Source organism: Palaemon carinicauda, chromosome 13, assembly GCF_036898095.1.
Source record: "Palaemon carinicauda isolate YSFRI2023 chromosome 13, ASM3689809v2, whole genome shotgun sequence".
NCBI classification, from domain to species: domain Eukaryota; kingdom Metazoa; phylum Arthropoda; class Malacostraca; order Decapoda; family Palaemonidae; genus Palaemon; species Palaemon carinicauda.
The window spans coordinates 127,689,187-127,712,040 of record NC_090737.1 but is presented as its reverse complement, the minus strand read 5'-3'; the positions used below and the strand labels follow the sequence as shown (position 1 = coordinate 127,712,040).

At 42.7% G+C, this 22,854-nt stretch overlaps 1 long non-coding RNA gene across 1 annotated transcript; it reads left to right on the top strand.

The window, feature by feature from the left end:
• Nucleotides 1–240: 240 nt before the first annotated feature.
• Nucleotides 241–21,068, top strand: LOC137652076 (uncharacterized). The gene is made up of 3 exons (XR_011046171.1): nucleotides 241–358; nucleotides 6,237–6,359; nucleotides 20,649–21,068. It is a non-coding gene; the product is annotated as an uncharacterized lncRNA (long non-coding RNA).
• The last annotated feature ends 1,786 nt before the right edge of the window (nucleotides 21,069–22,854 follow it).

Below are 22,854 nucleotides of genomic sequence, written 5' to 3'. Positions count from 1 at the left end.
GTGGACAATAGTCAGAAAAGTAGTCCATTATATTTCTTCCTTCTTATTGTAAAACCAGCGGAGTTAAGTATGCATTTATCATATATTTTGTTCCATTTTATCTATTAAGTCACTCCAAAGAAAGACACGGTTAGATAATAGTGTAATAAGAAAAAGTTTATTCCACATTCGAAAAATACAAAATCCCTGTCAAATGTATTGTTCCGCACTTGGGTGTGTCATTTCTCTATGGAGTGACGGGCGGCGGGTCGTTGATGAAAGTTTGGAACTTGGAAGAAGAGATGAACAGTATTACCCTCCTGTTTTTCTGACATTTTCAGGATTAAACGTCCTACGTAATATCACATTTTTCCCAAAGGTTAGTACCTGTAATTTAAGTAGCACCTTAGTTATATTAAAGTTGTTGAAAATCGGTAAATATTGAGTTTGCAATGTTATTTGGCCTACCCCTATTTCAGTCGGCGGTCATAGGCCAAGGCATTAAGTTATGGGCCATCTTGATTAAACTCAAGTAGCATAGACTGTATAATATTAACAACTTTTTTATATGTTATATGATGGTTCATTTTCGAGCGAAACTAGTATTCGGCTTTAGAAGTGGACGAGTATTTGTTATTTTGTCATTTTCTGACTAACGGTACTGGAACGTATTAACATATATGATGGCTAATATATGCCATACTTTAATTTCTAGCCTTATACAGGTGCGAAATTATATTTACTACTCGTTATCTTGTGTTCTATCCATTTCTGACGATTATTAGAGCAAAGGAGGCGTCCATGAATTCCTTGGTTTCATTATAGAACAGTGCAATAATAATTAGGTCAATGGAATTCACTTAATTGAATAGATCTTTGAAAATACATTATTTTGAATTCCATATACTAGTGTCGGAAACCTCTATTAACGAGGTTTTAGAATTTAATAAGGTATTCCTGTTTTTCTCCTTTGGTTAGTACCGCCAACCTGGTAGTTCAGTAAAACACTGATAGTGCTTCTGCTGTAAGTTACTTGCTCCGTTTTATATTAAATACCTCTTATTTATTTTCAATATTGGAATATACAATACGATTATAGTTATTTTATTAATTATAATAATGTATGGGCAGAGTTGAAATTATTGATATATCTAATCTTGATAATGGGAAATGAAAGCCAAGTCCATGTTCGAACAGTGAGTGGAGCATGAAGTTCGTATAATTGATAAGACCGTAATACTATCCCACAGGACTACCTTGTATAGTGAAACATGTTTTGTTTGCCAGAACACAAGATCGATGAGATAATGTTTAAATGTAAGCGAAGCATTTACGTTGGAGCAAGGACCATTAAATCAATAGCCCCATAAAGGAAGGAGGTATTTAAAAGGTTTCATATTACAGAATAGGGTAAAGCCGCTCTCAGTATTAATAGAAATAATCACTTGCAATGAGAGAGCATGTGAAAAGCCATATAAAAAGTACTGTCTAGTCATTATATGAGATTGAATGAGGGCGAATTAAATGAGCTTGCTAAGTTTTTACCTAAAAATTTTCCTAAGTCAGGATAGACTTTTTTCTTCTACGGGAATGTTTACTTTTAATGAGCCCTTTATCTCACTCCTACACAAACACAAGCAGTTCAAATTACAGATTATCGGCCGGAAGCTGTTTAAAGGTCGCTCATGAATGGCAGAGGCAGGGGACGGTGACATTGCCCTAGCAAGTAGGACAATCCCCTAGACTGACCTTATATATTATATGATCAGCACCCAAGCCCCCTCTCCATCCAAGCTAGGACCAGGGAGGGACAGGCAATGGCTGCTGATGACTCATCAGGTAGACCTATAGGCTCCCCCAAAACCTTATCTCACAAGGATGGTAGGGTTGCAGACACTAAAGAGTCTGAGTGGGACTCGAAACCCCGCCTGGGAAACACCAGGCAGAGACGTTACCAATCACGCCACAATTGCCCCCATCATGGTATAATGGGTTCATAACCAATTACAAATATTTTTTTAATAATGGAATATACAATATAACTGCAGCTTTTATTTTATCTAGTTAATATTGAAAGTTCAGGGTAGAAACGTGTGCGATGTATTTAGTATGATAATGGAAAATGGCAAAGTTACCAATCGCCCTTCTGGCAAGTTTGTATTCGCCCCTCTGTTAGGATTGTATAATTATAAAGATGAATTAGGTGACTAAAATAATGCCAAATTACTAGCCCCCAGTGCTAGCGCGCGTACCAGAACAAGTTCCGCTTGCCAGAACATAGGAATAATGAGATAGTTTAATTGCGAGTGAAGTGAGCTACGACCGAACAAAAACCAATAAATCATGAGCTCAGTTAAGTAAGGAGGTATATGTAGTATGATGGACTAAAACAAAATAATCCACAGAAAATGGAATGGAAAAATTACTTTTTTCTATGCTTTGAGAGGTCCTGGCAAACCAAAGCTCTAGTCTTTAATGTGGCACACTTATTTCTTTACAATGACTGTATTATTTATGATGATAACTGTCAGAAACAGTTTAAACAAATTCATTTAAATATCAGACTTTTAGACTGGTATACAGTATATTTTGAGGCATTTCTAACACAAGTGATGACGATTCTAGGCACAAAGCCATAGTTTTTCAGGTATGGTAGTGGACCCAACATAATGAAAATACAGTACTATAGATTTCTGCCTGAAATCATTTTCAAAGATGTTTAAAACTCCACAAAATGCATTAAAAGCCTTATTTACTTCAAAACTGTTTATAGTTCCCCCGTATAATAACTATTAGGGGGGGGGGCCCCTAGTTGGATACCAGGCTTTGGGTGCAGAAACCACACAGGGTGCTGTGCAGTAATAGCAGTGGTCAGAAATGTATGATAAACACAATAACCAGGTAGAAAAATATATAGCTTGTGTGGATGGCATGCAACTAAATCATGATTGTTTATGATTTACATCACGTCCATTTAATGGGTTTTACTCAGCCGTTGCTCACTTCGCTCGCAAATAAATATAACCTCATTGCTTCTTTGTTATGGCAATTAGTGCTAGGATATGTTGCGCACACCATTCCTGTGGGTCAATATTAAAGTATCTTGATTACCTATAATTCATATCACATGTCGGATGGGTTTTGATACGCTGTGGCTCGCTTTACACTCAAAGAAACATAATTCAATATTTCTCTGCGTAAGCAAGCAATACATGAGTGGATTGAGCCCTCCAATCTTGTGGGTCGTCATTTTCGGGTATTTTTTACTTTCACATAAGCAACAATAGCTATGTACTAAACGGTGTGGTTTAAACATGATCTATGACCAAAATAAGTGAAATTTTAGAATAGATTGGATTCCCCTGTGGAGAGCATCTTCTTCCAACAGTGGTCATTGTGGAACTAAAGCCAGATGGAGAAAAAAATGGCTTTTCTAAAATAACATCCAGGAACTAATGCATACATTTGTGGATACTCTTAATTGGTTATAAAGGCTGGTTGATATGAGATACTTTAATTTTTAGTGAGACTTAAATCTGCTATAAGGAATGGATAAGTGGGTAGCCCATTAGAAACTTGTCTGGCTGGTGATCTGCTGTATGGTATATTGAGTCACACCCAAAATCGATAGTTTCTTGCAGTGTCTCCAACCTTACCATACTTGTGAGCCAAAGATAGATTTACCTGCTGAGTTATCAGGAGCCATTGCTTGCCCTTCCTAGTGGCGTAGGCACTGATGGTTGGTCTCTGGTATTGTCACTGTCCTTGCGTATGCTATTCATGAGTGACCTTTAAACTTCCAGATTATGGAAGACCTGGTTGGAAAGTCAGGATTTCAGGGCATGGTTGAGCACATATTGAATGTAATGCACTAATTAGAAAAGGGAGACATCATATAAATTTTGTCATAGTTTGTACATCGAAATTCAATGTTCATTATATAATGCAAAAAATTTCAATTATATATGAATACACAAAGAACAATAGCTATGGCTTAGTGTAGTTCCCAGGTACAATACTGTTCTAGCTAGACTGAACTTTTAACTTTCTCCCACCTAGTGGGACCTAAGAAAACGCAAATTGAATTCATTTATGTAGGTGCATCCTGACATGACCTTCCACAATCTAGCTTACAATATTATATATACATATACCAAGGCAATTCCCCCAATTTTGGGGGTAGCTGACATCAACAAATGAAATAAAAACAAAAAGGGGACCTCTACTCTCTATGTTCCTCCCAACCAAAATCATGGTCCAGACATAGAATTTAAGCCAACCATTTTGAAGCATTATTACGCAATGCTGTTTATTATATAAAGTAAAAATGGGGCTGCCAAATATGTTTAAACAAGATTTGTAACCTTTCCCTACCTTACCACATATAGAAATAACAGGAATGTGTTGTGTACTAATCTTAACATAACCTACAATGCAAGATCCTTACCTATCCAGACTAGGACCCCTGCCCATCTAATGCAATTAATAATGCTGTAGATAGAATCAAATTATGAGGATATATCCTACTTTGGCATACAGTGCTGTAGAGTAAATTTAATTATGGAGGTACAGTATATCCTAACTTAACCTATCGCACTGAATCTTTTCCTATTGAACAAAACTCAAAACGGTAATCAAAGCTTCACGGCTCGACACTAAGTTTTATAATATAAGGAATTATACAGCTTGGCTCGTCAAAACTGTACCTAAGGTACAACAGAATGCTTGGTAACTAATAGTTAAATATCTTATCAAAACTGGATTTTCTTATAAGCAGTTATAGATTTCTGTTTGGTCATAGTTTGTTCTCAACTTTAAGAGGCAAAAGAATAACAACATGCATGTAAAGTGACACAAATGTGTAAAGAACTTGTTATTATATGATACTTTTAAGTTACCGCATGTTTTACAAGAGCCCTTTTTTCTCCCATGCATTTCAGTTCTCTATGACTACTGTCTAAAGATGTCTACCATAGGGGAATTCAGTCTATTTCAAAATTTAGTGTAATTTCATTTAATTCGGTCATGATATTTATAATACTCTGTTCAGTTTATTTAGTAGCTATTGTTGGTCGTGTGAAAGTAGAAATAACCCCAAGTTTATGTGATACATTAATTTCTAGGAAAAGTAAAGTTCACAGATTAATTGGGCTGGGTCATATTAACTGTGTAGGCCCTATTGATAGACTAAAATGCTAAGAAGAGAAAGTATCCTACACTCCATATGAGGGAGGTGTTTGATGTAGTCAGGCAAACCAACCTGTAATCATAGAATGGTCTTCAAGTCACAACATCAATAAACCCATTACTTGCCAGGTCAACTACACGAGTATTCTGGCTAGAGTACAACCCTTTTAATAGCCAGAGCCATGAAACCTGCTGGTTCTCCTACAGGAGTTCTCGAGGTATAAGGAACTTTAACTCATGTGCATCAAAGATGCTCCAGTTTGGTGTTCTCAGGTTAAATTTCCTAATAAGGAGTCTCCAATAGAAAGGACGATAGTTGGTATTTCTTTAGGAACAAATTGCTAATTTTTAAAGTCGTTTATATATGTTATAATTATACAAATCTGAGTCCTTTACTCAAACTTTCCCGTCATCGCCATCCCCCAAGAAAGTCCCAGACTTCCTTCTAAGCAAGTTGTCAGCGAGCCGTCAGGAGGTGTTGGCCACTGGTATCTTCCACGGTACCGATAGGTCATTATCTGCCTGCTGTTTATACCTGGTTATAAATTTAACTTCCAATTTCCATCTTTGCTGTTGTTTATTTTCCTATAGTAAAGGACTCGGGTTTGTATAGTTAAGAAAAATACAAATTGAAACATTTGTGATAAGTTGTTTGACATTTTATTTATGTCTTTGTCCACCAGATAAAATTCATATGTATTTTTAAATCATGTTTTATTTTTTCATGAACGATCATACTATTATGTGTTTATTTCACCAGCACAAGAGCCCACCAAATTGTGGGGATCATAGATGGTTGACAGGTTTTTTTCAATTAAAAAAAAAAGTAATGGAATCAGTATGTATTTGGCTACTAAAGACGGGATGTAAATTATTATCTGATAGTATTTTTCATTGAAAAATGTGTCCATAAGTAAATTCAGATACAGTATATTTGAAACTAAACTTATGATAGTCAACCCTTTAATACCAATGAATAGGTAACATTGCTTATTTGAAAAGTCATTTTAGATATGGGAGAATTTTTTTTTATTTTTAATATCTTCATGTTTTTTCTTTTTTTATCTCAGGTGGATCTTGATTAATAAGCTATGGGAGGCAGAAAATTGAAGATTTATAACTGCTTTTCTTCAGTGGGACCGTGGAATCTCTAAAAACTATTAAAGTACGGTGCATTAGCTGGAATTCTAAAGGTAAGGTTAATAAAGAGCATTTATCAGATTTAAATGGTATCAAAGAAACTTGACTTGTTAGTAGATTAAGGTCAAATTGACTTTAAAGTTAATTAGAATTTTATTCGTCCTTTTATAGATGATGATTATATATTGTCAAAGGATTACATTAGGACAAGTAGGTTTATGAATTGAGTCTAAAATTTTATTCAAGTGAGAAATTGACTCATAATTATTTATTCAAGGCAGTAGTTTCTTAGTAGTAGCCTAGATTACAGTAGGATTGTCTTCATTGTGTACTGGATTTTGTACTTAATGGGAAGTCTTTCCCTCAAAGAGAACTTGGATAACCTGCATTGGATGTATCCAGGCCTTGGGTCGCTTATTGAGAATTGTTGAATAAAGCTGTTGATTGGATGACTTTTTTTGGGGGGGAGGGGCATTAGCCTCAGCAGAGAGAGTGTGCATACTTAACGATGATAACAATGTTGTAAGTCATTTCAAGTTATGAAGAAAGGTTTTCCTTAACTCCAGAATTTAAAGCAAAAACCTAGAACCGTGCCGTTCCGTCAAGGACGACGGGTTCGAGTCTTTCGCCATCTCATCCCTTAGGGATGCAACCATTAGTGGATTATTTGCCTTTTTGTCTTGGGGGTGCTTAGACGATACTTATAGAGAACTCAACCCTTCAGGATAAACATTGAAAGCCTTTTTATTAGTGATGGCAGGACTAAAAAGATTTCAGGAAATGCCATTCCTTCTGGTTTCATGAAACCATCGAGAGGGCTTATTCCTAAGCAGTAGACGACTCAAAAGATTGAGTTCTGGCACAGTTTCATGCAGTAGACAACTCAGAAGATTGAGTTCTGGCACAGTGTCATGAAGTTGGAGGAAGTGGCTTGATGCTAGCCTTAAGAACCTATCAGTGGCACAAGTACTAAAGGATGGAGTCTAGAAGTGCCAGACAACCTTTACAGCCCACGATCAGTGGGAGTATACCCACAAGTCTTTAGACATGTTTTTACTGGGACCTGTGGTAGCTGTTCAGCAGGTTGTGTAGCGTACTGAGCTCCATACGGGACAAGTAGCATCTCCTCTAATATGAGTTGTCATCAAACTAGGATAAGAGTTAGAGTGCCTGGCCTTTTTCACTCTTCCTTCCCCTTGCTTGGGGTGCAGCAGTCATGCCATTATATACTGGATTGGATGTTTTATGCATGTGGTCTATCACACCGAGCTCTGTTTTATATATAATGTTGTAGAAGTATCCTCCTCACAAAGAGGAGAGTGGTTTGTATCCAGCACACACTACTTTATTAAGTCCTACATTATGACAAGCAAATCCATACGAGGGTATAGGTTCTTTGGTGACCATCTTTCATAAACAGTAACCTAGTCTAACCTTTTAGAATCTATTTCTCAAAAGTTAGAAGGTAGTGAGAGTCAAAACTTCTGCACTTCTTAAGGTCCGAGTGTCTTGACATCTAGCGATTTTAAACCTGTCAGTAGGGTTAGAAGTGCCTCTTCCCTCCTAATGGTGAGTCTTTTATTGAATACTGCGAGTTTCTATTCATATAGAAGCATATTTTAAAAGTAATTTGCATTTTTCTTAGCCATAGAAACCCGAGTCTTTTAAGTTAACTTTAAGCTTCAACCACTCCGCATGCCCTAGGTGAAGGTCAAAATGGCTTCTCGGTGTGCTGGGGCTTCCCTGCCACCTGCCAGTAACTACCAACATCTCTATAAATGATAACAGCTGATTTCCAGCCAAGCTAAAGCTTACTCTTATGGAAGGACCCAGGTTTGTAGTTTTAAAGAATACAAATTACTTTTAAAATCTGTGATATTTGGAAAGGATTGTATTGCCACTGAAATAAAGTATATTTTCTTGTTAACAGATTAAAGTAAGACTGGCTTGCTCCATATGTACAGTATTAAGATTTCTAGTCATTGAAATCAATTCAGATTTAGGTAAAGGATCTAGTTTGGCTTTTATATAATGAATGAAATTAATGTGCATGTTTTCAAATTACAATAGACTTTGCTTGTCAAAGGATTCATGCAAGACTAGATTTTTACTGCTGTAAAGTAGGACTGGCTATAAAGTTAATTGTATTGGAACTGGTTGAATATCTGATTGAAACAAGGTTTTAGTAAACGGGTGTCCTCTTGACTAGGGTATGTCCAACGTGGAAGCCTAGTTACTAGATAGTGAGTGGCAATGTCAGATGCACGAAAACTACGAAAGGCCTTAATCTAGCCGTGAACAAGTGCTACAAAGTCTAGCTTAGCCTCATGGTCTCAACACTCCTTGTTGAAAACCAATGTCTACCTGTTGGTATTAAACTCAATCGTACTTTGCGCATTGGAGTTATTTGATATTTTTCAGCCCAGTGAAGTATAGTATCATTGCCAAGGTGAACATCCCCATAGATTAGTGCATCAGTGCACCTTACATTGGGTACTTTAGTTATTACTTGAGGGTTCTCTTCTGCCTTCCCTTTGCCCCTAACTTTGGGTGCTGTATACTTATCCTTTTACATAATATCCATTATCGCTTTCTTCCTTACATCTTGCTGTCTGTCCTCTCCTAACCTCTTAACTGTAGGGTTTTCCCTGATAGGTTCTCCACAGGCCCCAGCACTGAGCTATATAGCCCAAATTCATAAATCGAATCCATGGTGTGCAGCAAGATAAAAAGGAAAATATAGAATGACAAAAGATATAACCATTTATAACTGGAGATATTTATGATGGACAACCATAGAATATTAACACTCCCTTGTTATTTGATAAACTCTGTAATTTAGAATCTAGTGTTGCTGTTCTTTGTCTGAACTATGACCACTCGACCATGGCAGTTACGCTGTTTTCCTGTAATGTTCTTGCTTCTGATATTGTTGCCACTCCATGTTGTGTTCTTGTGTTCTAGTAATGATGGTTACCCATCATGCACTGCCCAGTCATGTTGATGCAAAAGTGATATTTGTTCCTACAGGAATACAAACCTTCCTCCTTCAGCAGGTGTATGCATTCTGCAAAGCTGGATACGTCTGTTAAAAATTTCAACGAGATGATGGTAGTTACTGCTGGGTAGCAGGCATGCTCTTCCTTCCTGACAGGCCACTGAGCTCTTGTTTTTTGGTTAGTGATCTTATCTGGCAGTTTGTTTATTAAGTTTTCTTTTACATAAAGGTTTTGACAGATTATCACATATAAGGTATTTTAAAAAAGACAAAAGTGTTTGCAGACATATCTGATAACTGTAGCTTTGGAATAGCAGTTTTGGGCTCTTCCAACTCCATGTTCTTGTTGGACAGCATTACTGTTTGTTGTCTCCCTCGCTAGTATATGGCGACGACAAAAACAAATCCTTAGGAAGGTGTCTACTCTTAAGCTTTGATGTAACCTGTGTCAAAGGATGCCACTGCCGAGTGTGATGGGGGAAGTTTGCCGCCCATCCCCTTTCTTTCAATGTCTTCTTGATCTTGGGTAGAAGCTAAAAATATACTCTTGATTGCTATCTTTTTAGAATTCTTGTCCTTCCCTGCAAATGTGGCATCAGTCTGTGTGGCCTTGTGAAGGCAACTTGAAGTTTTTCCCTCCTCAGGATCAGTTTTGCTGGAGCTTTTATTGCTACTTCCGGGAGGAGAACAATGAAGATATTCAAGAAGTCCAGGAAGTTTGACTGATAGGAGTTCCTTTCGCTTGACTAATGTTTCTTCGTGGAGGGAGAGAGTGCAGTACCAACTTTGTGGGTGCCACCTATTCTTTAATGAGAAGAAACATAGACCAGCATGTATGGCAGGTGCCTGGGTACTCAAGATATGTGTTCTCAGCACCTATTACTAGATATCAGTTTTGTATCAGGAGTAGTGGTGCTTGTTTCCCACATGCTGTATCTACTTGCTGAATCTTCAAGTCAGAAAGAAATTCAGATTTTGAGGAGAGAAAACTCTCAAGTTGAAGTCTCCTCCCAACCTGTTAACAATCCCATACACTTTTCTATCAGACAAAAAAAAAAAAAAAAAACCAGTAGTTTGTCGCATAATTTTTTTCTAAGTTCATGCATTTTTCATTTGATATTTTGTCTCTTTAAAGTTTTAGTTTAATTTTGATACAATAATTGTAATAGCTGCTTTCGGTAATTCATTATTTTAGTTGCATACTCAGCTAACATCACATACATCACTAAATGTTTTATATTACAGATGGTTTTAAAAAAAGCATATTTTAGAATCCTAATATCAATGAAGAACCCTGTGAAAAAAAGCACTACCAATTCACTAAGAGGATTAACTACTTTAGTTAGTCATACAAAGAATCACTAAAATCTAGGAGCTAGCAATTCCGAGTCATGCAAACTCGTGCTAAAAATTCGATGTAAACTTCTTAATGTCTAAATGATAGTTGATTTGTTAGGTGTAGAATTAGTAATTCCATTAGACAATGATGGTGACGCAGTTCTGATAGGCCCTGCTGCTTCCTCCAGTCGCCTTGGTGACCGTTGAGGTAGCTGTAGTAGAGGATTCAAGCATACAAAACTTCATTTGAGGTGGATAATGTAAAAGAGTGGGCTATGGCACCCTAGCAGTACAGTACCAACCAAACTCGAAATCTCTTGTCAGGCTGGGAGGAGCTTAGTTGTTGTTGTTGTTGTTGTTGTTGTTGTTGTATTTTTTTTTTCTTTTTTTTTTCTTTTAAATAGGGGATGAGTGTCTTGGTAGATAGATTAGACAGTGATAGGTCAGTCTGTGGACAAATACATGATAAGGCAGCCAATGGTGGATAAAAGCAGGGTTATATAATTAATGGGTAAGATTAGATAAATTTTCTTTGGTTTGAGGTAACATTGGTCAGTCATTGGCAAAAGACCCGTATTGTTGCTCTGCATTTATTAACTTGAAAGACTTGACTCCAGTAAGACCAGGTTGTCAGTTCAATAGTGTTGAGATAGGTCAATCCATGGATGAAGTATACTCGATAAGTCAAAAAAAATAAAAAGAAAGTTGAATTAGCTCATCAATCATCCAATCGAGACTAGGTTAGTAATCAGTCAGAGAACGTGTGATAAGTTTTTCCATAGTTTTAAGGCAAGATAAGTATGATGGTGAAGATCGGTAGAATAAAGTGGATTAATTGATTGAAGGTTAACCAAAAAATTAATTGTTCCGTAACCGAAATACAAACCACGCTATTTACAAAGGGTTTACTTTTAGCGCAGCTGAAATGACGAGCCAATAGTTTTTAACGAGGGTTAATTACCCCCGCGCTAGTTAGCGGGGGGTGGGGAAGGGTAGCTTGCTACCCCTCCCCCCTCCACACACCGGTGACTTGCTTCACTTCACTTTTGGCTCGGCGGTGATCAGACGCGTCTGTTCATCGCCTTCGTGACAGCCTTTAATTTTCTTCTTTTTCTTTTCAGCTTGTGTGATTGGTTGGAAGTTGACCTTCAGTTATTTTCTTTTATTTAATATGCGGACATGCCCTGGAGTTGCCGGCCGTCCTTGTGGGACTTTCATGTCGGACGTGATTACGGATCCTCACACCCTCTGCCCAAAATGTCGGGGCCGACGGTGCGACCAGGATAACATGTGCCGTGAGTGCAGGGAGTCGTCTGCCTCCCAGTGGGAGAGGTTTGGCCGTCGGCGTAAGAAGAAGTCCAAGAGAGACCGTTCTCCTCCAGGGTTATCCTTGAAGGAGGAAGGTTCTCGGGACTCTTCTTCCGCCGCCCAAACCTCCTCCGAAGCTCCCCCTCGTCCGCCTCCTAAGGAGAGTCGTCCGAGTGGGAGCGCAGGCCCTTGTTCTGTTTCCCTACCTTCGGTGGGGGGAGAGGGCGTCGCCTCCCATAGCGAGGCGGTTCCCCCTCCTCCTCCGGGGGAGGTTATTGATAATAATGCCTTATCCAGTGATGATCTTTTACAGATTTGGTCGTCCCTGGGGCTTAAGGGCTTGCCCTCCAGGGTCGCTCTTATTGACCTTGTCTCGTTGGGGGCCGCTGTTAAACAGTCGCCGGTGGTAGCGGAGGTAGACCCTCTGTCTATTGTCGACGTCGTGGTGACAGAGGCCTCCGACGTGGCTGGGCCTTCCGACGCAGGTGCTGTTGCTGGTGATGGTGCTCTAGGCTCTCCTCCTCCTTCCGTGCATCCTTCGAAGGGGGAGGTGAGTCCTTCGGTCTCGACTGCTGCCCAGCTTCCTTCTGAGGGAAGTGTTTTGACGGAGACTCCCCTTCGGAGGACCGATGGTCCCGACGATCTCCCCCGAGGCCGCCTCCGCCGTAAGGCTCACCGCCCTCTACGCCACAAGGGCCTCCCTTCCCCTTACAGGGGGACTAAGAGGCGCCTTTTTGGGTCTTCGTCCTCCGGGGGGGACTCTCCTCGTCAGCCTCAACCGACTGCTCCGCCCTCCTTGAACCTCTCTGCAGACCGCTCACCATCTCCTGCCGGATCTTCGCCTCCTGGAGAACTCGTCTCCCGACGGGCAACGGTCCCTTCGGGGCTAAGGGATTCTTCCCTTACGCGAGCAGGGCCAGCGCACAAGCGCTCTCCTGCTCGTCGGCTCTCTCCTGATGTTCGCCCCCCTCGCCAGCGCTCTCCTGCTCGTCAGCTCTCTTCCGAGCGTCGGCGCTCATTTGAGGACCATCGCCCTGCGGTCTCTGACCACCCTTTAGTTCCTGCGGAACTCCCTGCTCACCATCCACCGGGTCCTGTGGCTACGCAACATCGTGCTGCGCGTGTGTCAGAAACACATGTTCGCCAACGCGCCAGCGATCTTCCCGTTCCTGCTCGTGAACGCGCCGCTCCACCTGTCCTCTCACAGGACACACGTCGACCTTCTGCTCGCCAGCGATCACCTACACATGCTGCCCGCCATCGCACGACCCTGCATGATCGCCCGCTTACGCATGCTGCTCCTCATCGCACTACCCTGAACGATCGCCCTCCTGCGGATGCTGATCACCATCGCACCCTTTCACGCGATCATTCACCTGCGCATGCTGCTCGCCATCGCACAACCCTGCACGATCGCCCGCTTACGCATGCTGCTCCTCATCGCACAACCCTGAACGATCGCCCTCCTGCGGATGCTGATCACCATCGCACCCTTTCACGCGATCATTCACCTGCGCATGCTGCTCGCCATCGCACAACCCTGCACGATCGCCCGCTTACGCAGGCTGCTCCTCATCGCACAACCCTGAACGATCGCCCTCCTGCGGATGCTGATCACCATCGCACCCTTTCACGCGATCATTCACCTGCGCATGCTGCTCGCCATCGCACAACCCTGCACGATCGCCCGCTTACGCATGCTGCTCCTCATCGCACAACCCTGAACGACCGCCCTCTTGCGGATGCTGATCACCATCGCACCCTATCACGCGATCATTCACCTACACATGCTGCTCGCCATCGCTTACCATCACGCGGTCATTATCGCCAGCGATCTTCTTCACCTACGCGGCAGCACGATCCCTCGCCGTCGCGCCATCGCTTGCGTTCGTCGCCTCGGACACGTGTTCATTTACCTGCCCGCCTGCGCGATCGCTCGCCCGCGCGATCACCCGCGCAACCATTCGCCTTTGCGCGACCATAGTTCGCGGCGAATTCCCCAGCCGGTGGTAGCAGCAGGGACGCGTGCTCCTAGACGGCACTCGGGATCACCTCCATCCAAGCACAGGTTGGTATTGCAGGACGAAGACAGGTCAGTACAGCATTCTTCCCCACCTTCTTTTCAGGCAGGTACCGTCGTGTCCACTCCAAAGGATCGCCCGATCCCTTTCACCTTAGCGAGGATTTCGGACTGTGTCCTTTGAGCAGCAGACTTGGTTTGGTCCGCTGGCACGGGCGTTAGTGAGGGTTATGAAACCAGCACTCGCCGGCCAGGGTAACAAACCAGCGGCTGTCTCTCCTACGCTGAAGAGAAAGAGAGGAGTGGACTTCGTGGTGACTTCCCCCAGGGCGAAGTTGGTTCCCAAGAGGTCGGTCTCGAGGGTCCCCTCTCCTGCACGAGTCCTCTCTCCTTCTCCCGTGGACGAGGCCTTTCCGTCCTCAGGTGAGTCCAGTGGGGCGGTAGTCTTCCCCTCGGCACCAGGGGGTGAGACTTCGCTTCAGGCAGGAGAATCGTCTCGTGAGGAAGGGGCCCCTCGAACCTCGTTGTTGGGATCCTGTATCCCTCCTAGGAGGGAACCCAAGGATTCCAAGACCATTCCTAAATCCTCTGCAAGGATTCGAGAGGAACCCACGACTACCCAGGGGAATGTCCACGTATCACCCCAGGAAGAGATTCCTGGGGCAGGAGACTTAGCTGCCAGCCCGCAGGGAGGAGAACAGCAAGAGTCCGAACATGCCTTCTGGCAGGTCCTAAGCCTGATAAGGCAACTTAACAGTCTTACGGATCCAGTCCCCCCCCCCGTGAAAGCAAAGACACGATTCTGGGTGAAGTATTTGACGTTCGGAAGGCCCCTAAGACCAGTGCAGCTCTACCCTGGTCTCGGGGGGCTGAAGAGTGCCAGAGCTAGGGCCAATGCTCAGCTCGCACTTCTTGCCTCCTCCAGTCGTTCCACTGCCGGGAACAAACTCATCCCTCCTCCTCGCCTTCAGCAGAGGAGGTATTTCGAGATCCTGGGTGAGCACAACCTCGCTCTTCCTCTCCATCACTCTGTGGAGGAGCTGGCGAAGGGAGTTCCCTTGGAGAAACTCTCTGCCCGGCAGGTGTCGTTCTCGGCGGCAGAGATCCTTAACCACGAGAAGGTTGCTAAGTGTGCCATGCAGGCCACTTCGTGGCTGGACTTCTGGTTAGGATCTCTGGGCATCCTATTGCGATCGGAGGACTTGTCCAAGGAGACCAATAGGAAGGCCCTAGAGACCTTCTTGCTCTCGGGCACCCGCTCCATCGAGTTTTTGGCGCACCAGGTTACCACCCTGTGGGCCAACTCGGTGTTGAAGCGTCGCGATGCTGTGTCCGAGAGATTCCATCCGAAGGTCCCCGCCGTAGATGTGTGTAGGCTCCGACATGCCTCCCTCCTGGGGGAGAGCCTGTTTGAGCCTCAAGACTTGGAGCGAACGGCTGAGAGGTCGAGGAAATCCAGCACGGACTCCCTCCTCCACAGGGCCCTTACAACTCGGCCCTATAAGCCTCCAGCCCCGCCACAACAGCAGCAACAGCCTCGTAAGGCTCCCAAACAGGCACCGGCAGCTAAGAAGGTGGTGTCTAAGCCCCAGCCCTTTCCAGCCAAGGTCAAGAGGGGCGGTAAGTCCTCCAGGGGAGGCAAGACTTCTAGGGGTGGCGGCCGCGGCCGCAAGCCCTAGGGGTGGCAGTCCCCCTGCGTGTCCACCTGTGGGGGGATGCCTTCAGCGTTGCGTCCGCAGGTGGCAACATCTCGGGGCCGATGCTTGGACGGTCTCAGTGATCGGCCAAGGTTATCGCGTCCCGTTCACGTCATCTCAACCTCCCCTGACAGCGAATCCAGTGTCGTTGAGCTCCTATGCCATGGGATCGGCAAAGGGGCTGGCCCTTCAGGCCGAAGTCGAGACCATGTTCGAGAAGGGTGCTCTCCAGGAGGTCGTGGACGGCTCTCCAGGCTTCTTCAGTTGACTCTTTCTTGTAAAGAAGGCTACTGGAGGCTGGAGACCCGTCATCGATCTCTCGGCTCTGAACAGGTTTGTCAAACAAACCCGGTTCAGCATGGAGACAGCAGACACGGTCAGACTTGCGGTGAGACCACAAGACTTCATGTGTACACTGGATCTAAAGGATGCGTACTTCCAGATCCCAATCCATCCATCTTCCAGGAAGTACCTGAGATTCTGCCTAGACAACAAGATCTACCAGTTCAAGGTGCTGTGTTTCGGTCTCTCCACAGCTCCTCAGGTGTTCACCAGAGTGTTCACCCTGATTTCGACTTGGGCGCACAGGAACGGCATTCGTCTCCTTCGTTACCTAGACGATTGGCTGATCCTAGCAGACTCGGAGTCGACCCTTCTTCGACACCGAGACAGGCTTCTAGATCTTTGCCAGGATCTGGGGATCGTGGTAAACCTCGAGAAGTCCTCTCTGCAGCCGTCCCAACGACTGGTTTATCTAGGCATGCTAATAGACACCAATCTCCACAAAGCCTTTCCATCAGACGACCGGATAGCAAGGCTGAGGAGGGTGGCGGAACCTTTCCTCAGGCGAAAAGAACTCCCCGCCCAATCGTGGTTGCGTCTCTTGGGCCACCTATCCTCCCTGGCCCGTCTGGTTCCAAACAGCCGCCTCAGGATGAGATCCCTTCAATGGCGGCTCAAGTCCCGGTGGAATCAAGGATCCGATTCCCCGGACACTGATCCCAATAGGGTCTCTGGAACAGACGGACTTGCGGTGGTGGCTGGCCGACGAAAACCTGCGAAAGGGAGTGAGTCTTCTCGTCCTCCCCCCGGAATTGACTCTGTTTTCGGACGCGTCAAAAGAAGGGTGGGGGGCGCACGTTCTGAACCAGAGGGCCTCAGGCCCTTGGTCAGAATCAGAAAAGTGCCTACACATCAACCTGCTAGAATTGAAGGCCGTCTTTCTGGCCCTTCAACAGTTCCAACGGTTCCTGGCGGGTCACTCCGTGGTGGTGATGAGCGACAACACCACGGTAGTGGCTTATATCAACAAGCAGGGAGGCACTTTTTCGCAACAGCTATCCCATCTTGCAGTAGAGACTCTGAGGTGGACCGAAACCCACTCGATAACACTCAGCTCGCTTCATTCCTGGCAAGAGGAATGTGCTCGCCGACAGTCTGAGCAGGGCTTCGCAGATAGTGAGTACCGAGTGGTCTTTGGATCCTCAGATAGCCAACAAAGTCCTGACTTTGTGGGGTTCCCCGACGGTGGACTTGTTCGCGACAGCCTTGAACTTCAAGCTGCCCCTGTACTGCTCACCAGTCCCGGACCCCAAGGCACTCTGGCAAGATGCTTTCCAGCAACGGTGGGACAACATCGACGTGTACGCCTTCCCACCATTCTGTCTGATGAGAAGGGTGCTCAACAGGACCAGACTATCGGTCAACTGTTCCATGACTAGTAGCTCCGCTATGGCATCACGCGGAATGGTTTCCGGACCTTCTGCAACTCCTGACGGAACTCCCAAGGGAGCTTCCTCCACGACACGAGCTTCTCAGACAACCCCACTCCGGTGTCCCTCACAGGGCCGTAGCCTCGCTTCGGCTTCACGCCTGGAGACTATCCAGCGTCTCCTCGCGGAGAGAGGCTTTTCGCAACAGGTTGCGGAGAGAATGTCTCGGCACCTGCGAAGGTCCTCTGAGGGAGTCTACCAAGCGAAGTGGAGAGTCTTTTGTGGTTGGTGTCGTGGAAGGGGTATCTCTCCACTCGATGCCACTATTCCAGCAATAGCGGACTTCCTTGTGTATCAGCGAGAAGAAATGCGCCTTTCTGTCTCGGCAGTGAAAGGCTATCGCTCAGCCTTAAGCTTGGCCTTCAGATTGAAGGGCGTGGATATTTCTTCATCGCTAGAACTCTCTTTACTCATACGTAGCTATGAGCTTACCTGCCCCCAGTCGGAAGTGAGACCCCCTCCTTGGAACGTGGTTCGAGTCCTCAGGTCTCTCAAGAGACCTCCCTTCGAGCCATTACGCCAGGCCTCCGATCGCCACCTGTCTTGGAAGACGGCTTTCCTACTCGCCTTGGCCTCGGCCAAGCGAGTTAGTGAACTTCATGGTCTCTCGTACGACATCGCCCATTCAAGGGGATGGGGGGAGGTAACGTTCAGGTTCGTCCCTGAGTTTGTGGCCAAGACTCAGAATCCTGGAGTGCCGGATCCTCGGTTCGACTTTCAGGATCGCGAGTCTCCGTTCTGTAACAAATGACCCAGACCAGCTGCTACTATGCCCAGTGAGGTGTCTGAGGTACTACTTGAAGAGAACGGCTGCAGTCCGTCCTCATGTGCGAGCTTTGTTTGTGAGCACAGGCAGGACAAAGAGGAGGGTCACCAGGAACACCATCTCTGCTTGGATTCGAAGGGTTATCCACCATGCCCTGAATCCTGACCCTCCTCCGTCACGTCGCCCTCGGGCCCACGATGTCAGGGGTATTGCTACATCCCTGGCCTTCAAGAGAAACTTCTCTGTGACGCAGGTACTTCAAGCTGGGGTCTGGAAGCGTCAAACGACCTTCACAGCCCACTACCTGCAAGACGTGACCCACAGGAGCCTCGATACGTTCTCTATCGGCCCTGTGGTGGCTGCACAACAGCTGGTCTAACCTCAGGCTCCTTTTTGGACAAGTAGCAGTAGGTTGAGGGCGTTGTTACCCGGTCTTAGTCTGTGTGAATGAAAGAGTATGTCTGACCCTTACTTCTTTCTTCATTCTCCCCTCTCTTGGGGAAGCAGCATCCTGGTCCTCGCATAGCTGACCTCGACCTCTGCAGGTAACCCATGCTTCTTTGTGCTCCTAGTATTAAGCTTAATACTGTTGCGTCTCCCATACCCTGACGAGGTGGTATGGGGAACGTCCTATCCTAGAATTCCTATCTGAAGGTCTCAAGGTCAACTTCATAGGACGAGTCACACTCTCCTCCTCACACTACTTACGTAGGCCACTCGTTCCTAGCGATGCTAGGAACCTGTGAGGTACAGGGGCTCCCTCTCTCTAGTGCTGCTCACTAAGGGATCGAGCCCCCGGGCAAGCCGAAGTCAGTAAGGCTGGGGACTTTCCACCCTTCCTAAGGGGTAAGTCACCCTTTGTAAATAGCGTGGTTTGTATTTCGGTTACGGAACAAATGACAAATTCGAAGATAATTTGTATTTTTCCTAACCATACAAACCTTAGCTATTTACACATATGTGCCCGCCATCCCTGACCCCCAAGTTAAGTCCTACCTCTAAGTGAAGTGAAGCAACTCCGGTGTGTGGAGGGGGGAGGGGTAGCAAGCTACCCTTCCCCACCCCCCGCTAACTAGCGCGGGGGTAATTAACCCTCGTTAAAAACTATTGGCAAGTCATTTCAGCTGAGATAAAAGTAAACCCTTTGTAAATAGCTAAGGTTTGTATGGTTAGGAAAAATACAAATTATCTTCGAATTTGTCATTTTAGATATGTTGATTAACATGATAGGGTAGCTGGAGTAGAATTATGGAGGATCCGTACAATATATAATGAAAATATAGTTTGTCATTTCAATTACAAGTGATACATTTGCTTGATAAATTTTGGAAGTTGCAGGGAGTTATTTTAGGAGAGTGAAACCAGCACGAAAGTTATCCATTTGCACAGCGCTATACTCTTGTGTACTAATTATTATTCTAATCTTGCTAGTAAACCTTATTTTTGCCCAGAACTTGTACATACATTTTCATGAGTGTTGTGAGTGATTGACCAGGGACACTCTGTAGAGTAAGGTAGAATATTTTATTCAGGGAATTATGGTTTATGGAGTCTCTTGATGAAGATTAAAGAATGAGAGGAGCTCCTGTTAGTCTGTGGATTATCAGAGGCCAGTCGTTTGATTATTGTAGTTAAGTATTTCCTTGTTAGGATTTAGGTAATATTTTTCCACTTGACAAGGTATACTTCTGGTTGTAATACAGTCTGAATGACCAGACAATACTACATTGGATCCTTCTCTCTAGTTACGGCTCTATTTCCTTTTGCCTACATATACAATGAATAGTCTAGCCTATTCTTTGCACATTCTCCTCTGTCCTCATACACCTGACAACACTGAAATTACCAAACAATTCCTCGCTCAAGGGCTACTTTCCTCTTGGTAAGGCTAGAAGAGACTAGCGATGGTAAGCAGCTTTTTAGGAGAAGAACACTCCAAAATCAAACCATTGTTCTCTAGTCTTGGGTTGTGCCATAGCCTTGGTACTAAAGTCTTTCACTGTCTTGGGGTAGAGTTCTCTTGCTTAAGGATACACTCGGGCATACTATTCTATCTTTTTTTCTCTTTTTCTTGGTTTTTAAAGTTTTTTTTTTTTATATATGAAAGATTTATTTTGATATTGTTACTGTTCTCAAGATATTTGAATTATTTCTCTTGTAGTTTCCTTATTTCCCTTCCTCACTGGCCTATTTCTCTTGTTGGAGCCCTAGGGCTTATAGCATCCTGCTTCTCCAACTAGGGTTGTCTTGCTTAGCAAGTAATAATGATAGTAATAAAATGTCATGGACATCTCTAATTCGTCATTATTTCTGCTTTAATATTAATTACATTAGAAGATTTTATATTCTGCATAGTTTATCATTACTCTATAGTGGAGTGCTCAGTACAATATTTGAATAAGACATTTATTTGTACAATTAACATCTTTTATTTATTTTTCAGACTAGAAGCATCAAAAGGAAATTAGTTGTGGCCTCCTGCTCAAAATAGTGAGACATTCCTAATGACATCAAGATGAAGATTAACAGCGAATAATCTTGGATTAACTAAGAAAATTTCTGAGACAAATCGATTAATTTTGTTAATTTCTTTGAGTACTAAAGCAGACATTCTATTATCAAACTTTTCATTTGTATTGAAATACCTATATGAAAAATATCATTACAGTACTATGAATATCTTTAAATTCTCAATTGACCAGAGTTATTGAGATTTTGGGGGATGTGTGTTACAATTGCCACTCCATTTATATTCCATAGGGTCAATAGCTATCACTACCTGAAGATAAAAAAATGAGTATCTACAGTAAATAATATAATTTTTTACAATATTACCAGATTATTTAAAGTTTATCAAAGTGTCTTTATTTCTGGAAGCCCTGAATTTGATTATTAAAGCTAATAATACTCAGTTTAGTAGCAAGTATTTTATTAGATCTTAATCTTTACTAAGTCAGTGTGTATAAGGTTGATTTTAGTTAGTTATGATTTCTTTGCATCCTTCCGTAAAAAATACACTGCAATTTTTGTTTAGGAAATTCTAAATGTCCAAAATTCAACTTGAAAATAATGTCCAGATCTACATTTATGAGTTTTGACTTTTATTATTAAAAATCAGATTTCAATTTCCTAATTATTATTATTTGATATTAAACAAGCTCAATCATTTGTTTAGTTTAAAAATGAAGTCCAGATCTACATTTATGAGTTTTGACTGTGATTAAAATTCAGATTTCAATTTCCTGGTTATTTGGTACAAGCAGTCATTCATTTAGTTGCCTGTAAATTAATTGGCAAATACGGATATATTGAATGTTAATCGATTCCTATTACCTTTTAAAATAATTAGCTGAAATTATTATAGGTACAGTAATGTTAAATAGGTTTTATATGTATTATTGTGTAAATGTCTTTTGAAAATGAGGAAATTTAACATTTAACAATCAATCAAGATCAACATGTGTAAATGAGGAGAACTTTTTCATAGAATTTTGCTGACCATGTTATCAATTTCCATTAATTAGCTGTTGAATCAAATGTCAATATCCTCCTGACCTCTTAAAATACTTCTAGATTGTATCATTTTTCAATTGTGTAGAGTATTGTAAACAAGTTATCTAGATGTGTGACAGAAGGGAAACTTACATTAATCCTGTTGACAGTTGACACTAATTCATTCTATAATCTGTAGATTAAAGTGTATTAATTGCATGTGAATATAACCACCTAATAATTTTTACTATGAATATCATTTCATCTTTGTCTTTGTATATACCATTTCATATCTTTCAAGATTTTCATCCAATTATTAGCAATTTTCTTCTACACAATGTCAAATCGATAGTAGGGCTTTTTTTTTCTTAGAAAGGTATAAGCAGATATGCTCCAGATAGTAGGCTTTGGATAACATTATGTCTGGCTTTCTAATTAGTCACTTTTTTTGGGGGGGGGAGAAAAAGTTATCATAGTCTAGCAATCAACATGTATTGGTATTATAAATTTACTAGATAAGTAAGAAAATACTAATTGATAATTTTAGCTTATATGTTTCAAAATAATCATCACAATTTCTTCATCTTGCAATTACAACAAATTTTCTTCTTAAACTGATAATTTCATATAAAACCATAGTAGAAGCATTTCCAATATATATACCAGTTAAACAAAGGGAAACCTAAATATGCGCCGTAAAGATTTTGATTATTTATGAAAAAATATTTACATGTGCAAGCAACTAATCCATTTATGTGTAATGGGAAATAAGGGAAGTCGGAGAATCATTTTTGATATTTGTGTAGGGAATCACTATATTTAAGGTCTTGAAATCATTAGCAGGCTGATATGATATTCTCTCTCTCTCTCTCTCTCTCTCTCTCTCTCTCTCTCTCTCTCTCTCTCTCCTCTCTCTCTCTCTCTCTCTCTCTCTCTCTCTCTCTCTCTCCCCCCCCCAAGGTTATATTCACAATAAGTGTACCGGTTTTCAAAATAAGTTTTAAGTTTTGAAACTTTTCCAAAGTGTTTGCAAGCTTAATCTCAAAATTCTTGTGAAACGTTTTAGAAATTTTTGTTGAATTAATTTTTCCAAAATATCAATATTTTAATTATTCTAGTCACATATAACATTTCAAATGATTGTTTATAATACAAGA